Source organism: Arachis ipaensis, chromosome B04, assembly GCF_000816755.2.
Source record: "Arachis ipaensis cultivar K30076 chromosome B04, Araip1.1, whole genome shotgun sequence".
In the NCBI taxonomy this organism is placed as follows: domain Eukaryota; kingdom Viridiplantae; phylum Streptophyta; class Magnoliopsida; order Fabales; family Fabaceae; genus Arachis; species Arachis ipaensis.
Window position 1 is genome coordinate 98627342 of NC_029788.2, and position 12219 is coordinate 98639560.

Below are 12219 nucleotides of genomic sequence, written 5' to 3' on the forward strand. Positions count from 1 at the left end.
CTGTTTGTATCTTTCCCAAGCTTTATAGAGGGATTCACCTTCTTTCTGTCTGATGGTTTGAACATCAGCTCTAAGCTTGCTCAGTTTTTGAGGAGGAAAGTACTTGGCTAAGAAAGCCGTGACCAGCTTATCCCAAGAGTTCAGGCTGTCTTTGGGTTGAGAATCCAACCATAATCTAGCTCTGTCTCTTACAGCAAAGGGGAAAAGCATGAGCCTGTAGACTTCAGGATTTACTCCATTAGTCTTAACAGTATCACATATCTGCAAGAATTCAGTTAAGAACTGAAAAGGATCTTCGGATGGAAGTCCATAAAACTTGCAGTTCTGCTGCATCAGAGAAACTAATTGAGGTTTCAGCTCAAAGTTGTTTGCTCCAATGGCAGGAATGGAGATGCTTCTTCCATGTAAATTGGAATTAGGTGCAGTAAAGTCACCAAGCATCTTCCTTACATTATTATTATTTTCGGCTGCCATCTCCTCTGCCTGTTCAAAAATTTCTGAAAGGTTATCTCTGGATTGTTGTATTTTAGCTTCTCTTAATTTTCTCTTCAGAGTCCTTTCAGGTTCTGGATCTGCTTCCACAAGAATGTTCTTATCCTTGCTCCTGCTCATATGACAAAGAAGGCACAGAAAAATAATAATAATAATAATAGAGATCCTTTATACCACAGTATAGGGATCCCTTTGTGAGTGGAAGAAAAGAGGGGGAGACAAAGCACGTGATGTAAAGGAAGAAATGCAACTGTACGAATGGAAGAGATGTGAGATGAGATGTTAGGATATGAATGAATAAATAGAATGAGATGGGGGAGGAATAATTTTCGAAAATTATTTTGAAAAAGGGTTAGTGATTTTTGAAAATTGATTTTTGAAAATTGTTAGTACATTTTTTTTTTCGAAAATTTTTTAAAATAAAAAAAATAAAAATAAAAATAATTAGTTAATTAAAAAGAAATTTTTGAAAAAGAGGGAAGATATTTTCGAAAATGAGAGAGAGAGAGAGAGTTAGGTAGTTTTTCTTGGCCAAAGTATGGACTATTATATATTTCTGGAAAGCCCTGGATGTCTACTTTCCAACGCAATTGGAAGCGCGTCATTTCAAGTTCTGTAGCTCCAGAAAATCCACTTTGAGTGCAGGGAGGTCAGAATCCAACAGCATCAGCAGTCCTTTTTCAACCTCTGAATCTGATTTCTGCTCAGGTCCCTCAATTTCAGCCAGAAAATACCTGAAATCACAGAAAAACACACAAACTCATAGTAAAGTCCAGAAATGTGAATTTAACATAAAAACCAATGAAAACATCCCTAAAAGTAACTAGATCCTACTAAAAACATACTAAAAACAATGTCAAAAAGCATATAAATTATCCGCTCATCAGAGACTCCTCAAAACCAAAAAGAGTGGAGTGAAAATGAGGATAGTTTATGCACTTTTTTTTTGGCTGAATTTTTGAAGAAGAAAGAAGAAAAATGGAAAAATAAACTTGGAATTTTGATGCTCGAAGGAATGGCGGAATACTCCTTGAATTAGTGAGGTGAAAGTATATGGAATCAACACAAAAAATTATTCACGTACACACATTCTTCTTTGTGCCATTACTGCACGTTCTTCTTCTTCTTGCTGCACGTTCTTCTTCTTCTTCTTCGTCTTTGATGAGCGGATAATTTATACTCTTTTTGGCATTGTTTTTACATAGTTTTTAGTATGTTTTAGTTACTTTTTGTTATATTTTTATTAGTTTTTATTCAAAAATTACATTTCTGGACTTTACTATGAGTTTGTGTATTTTTCTGTGATTTCAGATATTTTCTGGCTAAAATTGAGGGACCTGAGCAAAAATCTGATTCAGAGGCTGAAAAAGGACTACAGATGCTGTTGGATTCTGACCTTCCTACACTCGAAGTAGATTTTCTGGAGCTACAGAAGCCTAATTGGTGCGCTCTCAATTGCTTTGGAAAGTAGACATCCTGGGCTTTCCAGAAATATATAATAGTCCATACTTTGCCCGAGATTTGATGGCCCAAACTGGCATTCAAAGACAGCCTAAAATATCTTGGCGTAAAACGCCCAAACTGGCACCAGAATTGGAGTTAAACGCCCAAACTGGAACCAAAGCTGGGGTTTAACTCCAGGAACAGCCTATGCACGAAAAAGCTTCAATGCTCAGCCCAAGTACATACCAAGTGGGCTCCGGAAGTGGATTTCTGCACTATCTGCACTTAATTACACATTTTCTGTAACCCTAGGTTACTAGTTTAGTATAAAAACTACTTTTAGAGATTTATTTTATATCTTTAATCTTATGTTCCTATTTTGATTGTACACGTTTGGAGGCTGGCCTCACGGCCATGCCTAGACCTTTCAGTTATGTATTTTCTACGGTGGAGTTTCTACACCCCACAGATTAAGGTGTGGAGCTCTGCTGTTCTTCATGAATTAATACAATTACTACTATTTTTCCTTCAATTCACGCCTACTTCTCCAAGATATACTCTTGTTCTTAATTCAGTTAAGTCAGAATGAAGGGGTGACCCGTGACAATCACCCAATCTTCGTTACTCGCTTAGCCAAGATCGCGTGCATGACAACCACAAAGTGGTCTACATGATGTTCAACGTAGTCATTGGACGACAGCCGGAGTATATTCTTTTGGGTTCACAATCAACGATCCACATTGTCTCTCCTGACAACAGAGCATTTGAATATGATATTAGAACCTTCGTGGTATAGGCTAGAACCATTGGCAGCATTCCTGAGATTCGAAAAGTCTAAACCTTGTCTGTGGTATTCCGAGTAGGATCTGGGAAGGGATGACTGTGCCGAGCTTCAAACTTGCGAATGTTGGGCGCAGTGACAGTGTGCAAAAGGACAATGGTCCTATTCCGATGCTAGCGGGAACCGACAGATGATTAGCCGTGCAGTGACAGTGCATATGGATTTGTTTTCATCCGAGATGATCATACAGTTTGCCATGGAAGGAGGTAACGTATGGTTGGAAGAAGGCAATAGGAAAGCAGAGGTTCAGAAGCAACAAAGCATCTCCAGACGCTTATCTGAAATTCCCACCATTGAATTACATAAGTATCTCTATCTTATTTTCTGTTTTATTTATATTTTAATTATCAAAACCTCATAACCATTTGAATCCACGTGACTGAGATTTACAAGGATGACCATAGCTTGCTTCAAGCCGACAATCTCCGTGGGATCGACCCTTACTCACGTAAGGTTTATTACTTGGACGACCCAGTGCACTTGCTGGTTAGTTACACGGAATTGTGAAAAAGTCTTGAAATCACGTTCTCCCACACCAAGTTTTTGGCACTATAGCCAGGGAACGAACAATCACGATTTCGGCGTACCAAGTTTTTGGCGCTGTTGCCAGGGATTGTTTGAGTTTGGACAACTGACGGTCTATCTTGTTGCTCAGATTAGGTAATTTTATTTTATGTTTAAGCTTTTTAATTTTTATTTAATTTCAAAAAAAAAAATTGTGTTCTTCAGAATTTTTAAGAATGAATTCTAGAGTTTCATCATGATTTGTTAAAGCCTGGCTGGCTGTTAAGCCATGTCTAAATTTTTTTGGACTGAGGCTTCCACTTATCATTGCAAGAGCCTTTGGATTCCCTTCTAATTGCCTGTTGTATGTCTGATTTGTATGCTGAAGCTTGGCTGGCCATTTGGCCATGTCTAATCTTTTGGACCGAAGCTTTCACTTAAAGCTTGGCTGGCTATTTAGCCATGTCTAAATTTTTGGACCGAAGCTTTAGACTAACATTGCATGATTCTTGGAATTCTTATTAAAAATTTTGTATCTTTTTATTTTTTTTCCAAATTAATTTTCGAAAAATTACAAAAAAATTAATAAAACCATAAAAACCAAAAAAAATTTATATTTCTTGTTTGAGTCTTGTGTCAAATTTTAAGTTTGGTGTCAATTGCATCTTTTTAATCTTTCTTCAAAAGTTTTCGAAAATCCATGCATTGAGTTTTGTTCTTCATTGATCTTCAAGTTGTTCTTGATGAATTTCTTTGTTTGATCTTTAAATTTTTCTTTTTTGGTGTCTTTTCTTGTTTTTCATATGCATTCTTGAATTGTTAGTGTCTATAGAATAAAAATTTTTAAGTTTGGTGTTTTGCATGTCTTTCTTTTCTTAAAAATTTTCAAAAACATATTCTTGGTGTTCATCATGATCTTCAAAGTGTTTTTGGTGTTCATCTTGACATTCAAAGTATTCTTGCATGCATTAGTTATTTTGATTTTAATTTCTTATGTCTTGTATCATTTTTATGTTTTTCACTTTCCTCATTAATTTCAAAAATAAAAAAATATCTTTCCCTTATCCTTCTCATAAATTTCGAAATTTTAAATTGATTTAGTCAAAAGTTTTAAAATTTGGTTGTTTCTTATGAGTCAAGTCAAAATTTCAAATTAAAAATTCTAACTTTTTCAAATCTTTTTCAAAAATAAAATCTTTTTCTTTTTTTTATTATTTTCGAAAAAAAATTTCAAAATCAATTTTCAAAATCTTTTTCTTAATTTTAGTTCATATTTTCGAAATTAATACTAACATTTAATATTTTGATTCAAAAATCTCAAGTTGTTACTTGCCTATTAAGAAAGGTTCAATCTTTAAATTCAAAAATCATATCTTTTAATTTCTTGTTAGTCAAGTAATCAACTTTAATTTTCAAAATCAAATCTTTTTAAATTTCCTTTTCAATCTTCTTCAAAATAAATTTCAATCATATCTTTTTCAAAATCTTCTCTAACTTCTTATCTTTTCAAAATTGATTTTCAAATCTTTTGCATTTAACCACTTAACTTTTTGTTTGATTTTAAAAAGTTTTCTATTTCAATCTTATTTTTTTCAAAACTACCTAACTACTTTTCTCTCTCTTATTTTCGAAAACTCCTCACCACTTTTTTAAAATTTCTTTTTAATTAACTAATTATTTTAAATTTTAATTTTATTTTATTCCTTTTAATAATTTCAAATACTAACCAATAATTAAAATAAAAAAACAAAAATATTTTCCTTTTATTTTAATTTAAAATTCTCTCTCTCTCTCTATCTCTCTCTCTCTCTCTCTTCTCTTTCTATTTATTTATTTATTCACTAACACTTCTCTTCTTCTTATAATTCGAACCCTCTCTCCCTCTCCGTGTTCGAATTCTTCATCTTCTCTCTTCTTCATTATACTCTTCTATTCTTCTACTCACATAAAGGAATCTCTATACTGTGATATAGAGAATTCCTATTCTTTTCTGTTCTCTTCTTTTTCATAAGAGCAGGAGCAAGGATAAGAATATTCTTGTTGAAGCTGATCCGGAACCTGAAAGGACTCTAAAGAGGAAGCTAAGAGAAGCTAAAGCACAACACTCTGGAGAGGACCTGACAGAATTTTTTGAAAAAGAAGAAGAGATGGCCGAACCCAACAACAATGGTGGAGATACAAGGAAGATGCTTGGTGACTTTATTGCACCCTCTTCTGACTTCTGTGGAAGAAGCATTTGAATTCCTGCAATTGGAGCAAACAACTTTGAGCTTAAGTCTCAATTAGTTTTTCTAATGCAACAGAACTGCAAGTTTCATGGACTTCCATTGGAAGATTCTCATCAGTTCTTAGCTGAATTCTTGCAAATATGTAACACTGTTAAGACCAATGGGGTTAATCTTGAGGTCTAAAAACTTATGCTTTTCCCCTTTGCTGTAAAAGACAGAGCTAGGACATGGTTGGACTCACAACCTAAAGATAGCCTGAACTCTTGGAAAAAGTTGGTCAATGCTTTCTTGGCCAAGTTCTTTCCACCTCAAAAGTTGAGCAAGCTTAGAGTGGAAGTCCAAACCTTCAGACAGAAGGAAGGTGAATCCCTCTATGAAGCTTGGAAAAGATACAAGCAATTGATCAGAAGGTGTCCTTCTGACATGTTTTCAGAATGGAGCATCATATGTATATTCTATGATGGTCTGTCTGAATTGTCCAAGATGTCATTGGATCACTCTGCTGGAGGATCTCTTCATCTGAAGAAGACGCCTGCAAAAACCCAGGAACTCATTGAAATGGTTGCAAATAACCAGTTCATGTACACTTCTGAAAGGAATCCTGTGAATAATGGGACAACTCAGAAGAAAGGAGTTCTTGAGATTAATACTCTGAATGCCATATTGGCTCAGAACAAAATATTGACTCAGAAAGTCAATATGATTTCTCAGAGTCTGACTGGAATGCAAGCTGCTTCCTGCAGTACTAAAGAAGCTTCCTCTGAAGAAGAAGTCTATGATCCTGAGAATCCTGGAATGGAAGAAGTGAATTACATGGGAGAATCCTATGGAAACACCTATAATCCTTCATGGAGGAATCATCCTAATCTCTCATGGAAGGATCAACAGAAGCCCAATCAAGGTTTCAATAATAGTAATGGTGGGAGAACACGGTTTGGCAATAACAAACCTTTTCCATCATCTTCTCAGCAATAGACAAAGAATTCTAAGCAAAGCCACTCTGACTTAGCAACTGTAGTCTCTGATCTAGCAACTGTAGTCTCTGATCTATCTAAGACCACTCTCAGTTTCATGACTGAAGCAAGGTCCTCCATTAGAAATTCGGAGGCATAAGTGGGTCAGCTGAGTAAAAAATTTACTGAACTCCCTTCTAGTACTCTCCCAAGCAATACAGAAGAGAATCCAAAAAGAGAGTGCAAGGCCATAAATATAACCAACATGGCCGAACCTGGAGAGGAAGAGAAGGCAGTGATTTTCAATGAGGAAGACCTCAATGGACGTCCACTGGCCACTAAGGAGTTCCCTATTGAGGAACTAAAGGAATCTGAGGCTCAGATAGAGACCATAGAGATTCCACTAAACTTACTGTTGCCATTCATGAGCTCTGATGAGTATTCTTCCTCTAAAGAGGATGAAGATATTGCTGAAGAGCAAGTTGCTCAATATCTAGGAGCAATCATGAAGCTGAATGCCAAGTTATTTGGTAATGAGACTTGGGAGGATGAACCCTCATTGCTCATCAATGAACTAAATGATCTGTTTCAACTGAAATTACCTCAGAAGAAACAGGATCCTGGAAAGTTCTTAATACCTTGTACCATAGGCGCCATGACCTTTGAGAAGGCTCTGTGTTACCTGGAGTCAGGGATAAACCTCATGCCCCTCTCTGTAATGGAGAAACTAGGAATCTTTGAGGTACAAGCTGCAAGAATCTCACTAGAGATGGCAGACAATTCAAGGAAACAGGCTTATGGACTTGTAGAGGATGTCTTAGTGAAGGTTGAAAGCCTGTACATCCCTGCTGATTTTATAATCCTAGATACTGGGAAGGAAGAGGATGAATCCATCATCCTTGGAAGACCCTTCCTAGCCACAGCAAGAGCTGTGATTGATGTGGACAGAGGAGAGCTAGTCCTTCAATTGAATGAGGACTACCTTGTGTTTAAGGCTCAAGGATCTTCTTCTATAACCATGGAGAGAAAGCATGAAAAGCTTCTCTCAATACAGAGTCAAACAGAGCCCTGACACTCAACTTCTAAGTTTAGTGTTAGGAGGCCAATATAAAGCTCTGAGTCTCTGTGAAGCTCTCTAAGAGCTCATTGTCAAGCTATTGACATTAAAGAAGCGCTTATTGGGAGGCAACCTAATGTTATTTAATTATATTTATTTATTTTCTATTGTTATTTTATGTTTTCTTTAGGTTGATGATCATGTGAAGTCACAAAACAACAAAAAAAATAAATAAAAAACAGAGTGAAAAATAACATTAAAAATAGCACACCCTGGAGGATAGGCTTACTGGCATTTAAACGCCAGTAAGGATAGCAGAATGGGCGATTAACGCCAGAAAGGGCTGTTTGGCATTTGGCTGGCATTAAACGCCAGAAATGGGCAGCAGAGTGGCGTTTAACGCCAAGAAAGGTAGCAGGGCTAGCGTGTAACGCCAGGAAAGGTAGCAGAGTTGGCGTTAAACGCTAGAATTGGCACAGAATGGACGTTTGAACGCCAGAATGGTGCAGGGACTCAAATTCCTAGACATCTCAGGATTTATGGACCCCACAAGATCCCCACCTACCCCCACCTCTTCTTCTCTCCTCTTCACACCTTTCCATAACCCTCTTTCCCAAACACCCTTGACCAATCCCATCAATAACTCTTCCACAAACACCCCTCACCTATCAAATCCTACCCTCTTCCCCACAACCTCTTCACCACTCACATCCATCCATCATTAAACCCCACCTACCTCACCATTCAAATTCAAACCATTCCCTCCCAAACCCACCCACACATGGCCGAATTCCCTCTCTCCCTTACCCTATAAATACCCCTCCTTACCACCTTCAATTTCACACATCATACACAATACACCCCCTTGGCCGAACCTACACCCCCTCCATCTCCTCCAATTCTTCTTCTTCTACTCATTTCTTTCTTCTTTTACTCGAGGACGAGCAACCATTCTAAGTTTGGTGTGGAAAAAGCTAAAGCTTTTTGTTTTTTATAACCACTAATGGCACCTAAGGCCAGAGAAACCTCTAGAAAGAGGAAAGGAAAGACAATTGCTTCCACCTCCGAGTCATGGGAGATGGAGAGATTCATCTCAAAGGTCCATCAAGACCACTTCTATGAAGTTTTGGCTAGGAAAAAGGTGATCTCCGAGGTCCCCTTCAAGCTCAAAAAGAGCGAATATCTGGAGATCCGACATGAAGTTCGAAGAAGAGGTTGGGAAATCCTCACCAACCCCATTCAACAAGTCGAGATCTTAATAGTTCAAGAGTTCTATTCCAATGCATGGATCACTAAGAACCATGACCAAAGTGTGAACCCGAACCCAAAGAATTGACTCACAATGGTTCGGGGGAAATACTTGGATTTTAGTCCAGAAAATGTGAGGTTAGCATTCAACTTGCCAATGATGCAAGGAGATCCTCACCCTTTCACTAGAAGGGTCAACTTTGATCAAAGGTTGGACCAAGTCTTTAGGAAAATTTGTGTAGAAGGTACTCAATGGAAGCGAGATTCAAGAGGCAAGCCGGTTCAACTAAGAAGGCTTGACCTCAAACCCATGGCTAGGGGATGGTTGGAGTTCATCCAACGCTCTATAATTTCAACTAGCAACCGGTCTGAAGTTATAATAGACCGGGCTATCATGATCCATAGTATCATGAACGGAGAGGAAGTAGAAGTTCATGAGATCATATCTTTAGAACTCTACAAGGTGGCAGATAAGCCCTCTACTTTGGCAAGGTTAGCCTTCCCTCATCTCATTTGTCACCTATGCAATTTAGCTGGAATTGTCATAGAGGAAGACACCCTCATTGAAGAGGATAAGCCCATCATTAAGAAAAGGATGGAGCAAACAAGAGAGCCCACTCATGGACCTCAACAAGAGCATGAGGAAATTCCTCATCATGAAATTCCTGAGATGCCTCTATTTTCCTTCACAAAACTATTGGGAGCAAATCAACACCTCCCTAGAAGAATTAAGTTCCAACATGGGACAACTAAAGATGGAGCACCAAGACCATTCCATCCTCCTCCATGAAATTAGAGAAGACTAAAGAGCCATGAGGGAGGAGCAACAAAGGCAAGGAAGAGACATTGAGGGGCTCAAGCACTCCATAAGATCTTCAAGAGGAAGAACTAGCCGCCATCACTAAGGTGGACCCGTTCTTTAATTTCCTTGTTCTTATTTTTCTGTTTTTCGAAAATTATGCTTTATGTTTTGTCTATGTTTGTGTCTTTATTACATGATCATTAGTGTCTAGTGTCTATGCCTTAAAGCTATGAATGTCCTCTGAATCCATCACCTTTCTTAAATGAAAAATGTTTTTAATTGCAAAAGAACAAGAAGTACATGATTTTGAATTATATCTTGAAATTAGTTTAATTATTTTGATGTGGTGGCAATACTTTTTGTTTTCTGAATGAATGCTTGAACAGTGCATATTTTTGAATTTGTTGTTTATGAATGTTAAAATTGTTGGCTCTTGAAAGAATAATGAAAAAGGAAAAATGTTATTGATAATCTGAAAAATCATAAAATTAATTCTTGAAGCAAGAAAAAGCAGTGAATATAAAGCTTGCGAAAAAAAATATGGCAAAAAAAAGTATAAAGAAAAAAAAAGCAAGCAGAAAAAGCCAGTAACCCTTTAAACCAAAAGGCAGGGTAGAAAAAGGATCTAAGGCTTTGAGCATTAATGGATAGGAGGGCCCAAAGGAATAAAATCCTGGCCTAATCGGCTAAACCAAGCTGTCCCTAACCATGTGCTTGTGGCGTGAAGGTGTCAAGTGAAAGCTTGAGACTGAGCGGTTAAAGTCGTGGTCCAAAGCAAAAAGAGTGTGCTTAAGAGCTCTGGACACCTCTAACTGGGGACTCTAGCAAAGCTTAGTCACAATCTGAAAAGGTTCACCCAGTTATGTGTCTGTGGCATTTATGTATCTGGTGGTAATACTGGAAAACAAAATGCTTAGGGTCACGGCCAAGACTCATAAAGTAGCTGTGTTCAAGAATCAACATACTGAACTAAGAGAATCAATAACACTATCTGAATTCTGAGTTCCTATAGATGCCAATCATCCTAAACTTTAAAGGATAAAGTGAGATGCCAAAACTGTTCAGAAGCAAAAAGGCTACAAGTCCTGCTCATCTAATTGAAGCTAATCTTCATTGATAAGTTTGGAATTCATTGTATATTCTCTTCTTTTATCCTATTTTGTTTTCAGTTGCTTAGGGACAAGCAACAATTTAAGTTTGGTGTTGTGATGAGCGGATAATTTATACCCTTTTGGGCATTGTTTTTACATAGTTTTTAGTTACTTTTTATTATATTTTTATTAGTTTTTTTTCAAAAATTACATTTCTATACTTTACTATGAGTTTGTGTATTTTTCTATGATTTCAGGTATTTTCTGGCTGAAATTGAGGGACCTGAGCAAAAATCTGATTCAGAGGCTGAAAAAGGACTACAGATGCTGTTGGATTCTGACCTATCTACACTCGAAGTGAATTTTCTGGAGCTACAGATACCCAATTGGCGGGCTCTTAATTGCGTTGGAAATTAGACATCCTGGGCTTTCCAGCAATATATAATAGTCTATACTTTTCTCGAGATTTGATGGCCCAAACTGGCATTCAAAGACAGCCTAAAACATCTTGGCGTAAAACGTCCAAACTGGCACCACAATTGGAGTTAAACGCTCAAACTGGAACCAAAGCTGGGGTTTAACTCCAGGAATAGCCTATGCACGAAAAAGCTTCAATGCTCAGCCCAAGCACACACCAAGTGGGCCCCGAAAGTATATTTCTGCACTATCTGCACTTAGTTACTCATTTTCTGTAACCCTAGGTTACTAGTTTAGTATAAAAACTACTTTTAGAGATTTATTTTATATCTTTAATCTTATGTTCCTATTTTGATTGTACACATTTGGAAGCTGGCCTCACGGCCATGCCTAGACCTTTCACTTATGTATTTTCTACGGTGGAGTTTCTACACCCCATAGATTAAGGTGTGGAGCTCTGCTATTCTTCATGAATTAATGCAATTACTATTGTTTTTCCTTCAATTCACACCTACTTCTTCTCCAAGATATACTCTTGTTCTTAATTCAGTTAAGTCAGAATAAAGGGGTGACCCGTGACAATCACCCAATCTTCGTTACTCGCTTAGCCAAGATCGCGTGCCTGACAACCACAAAGCGGTCTACATGATGTTCAACGTAGTCATTGGACGACAGCCAGAGTATATTCTTTTGGGTTCACAATCAACGATCCACATTGTCTCTCCTGACAACAGAGCATCTGAATCTGATATTAGAACCTTCGTGGTATAGGCTAGAACCATTGGCAGCATTCCTGAGATCCGAAAAGTCTAAACCTTGTCTGTGGTATTTCGAGTAGGATCTGGGAAGGGATGACTGTGATGAGCATCAAACTTGCGAATGTTAGGCGCAGTGACAGTGTGCAAAAGGACAATGGTCCTATTCCAACGCTAGCGGAAACCGACAGATGATTAGCCGTGCGGTGACAGCGCATATGGATTTGTTTTCATCCGAGAGGATCATACAGCTTGCCATAGAAGGAGGTAACGCATGGTTGGAAGAAGGCAATAGGAAAGCAGAGGTTCAGAAGCAACAAAGCATCTCCAGACGCTTATCTAAAATTCCCACCATTGAATTACATAAGTATCTCTATCTTATTTTCTG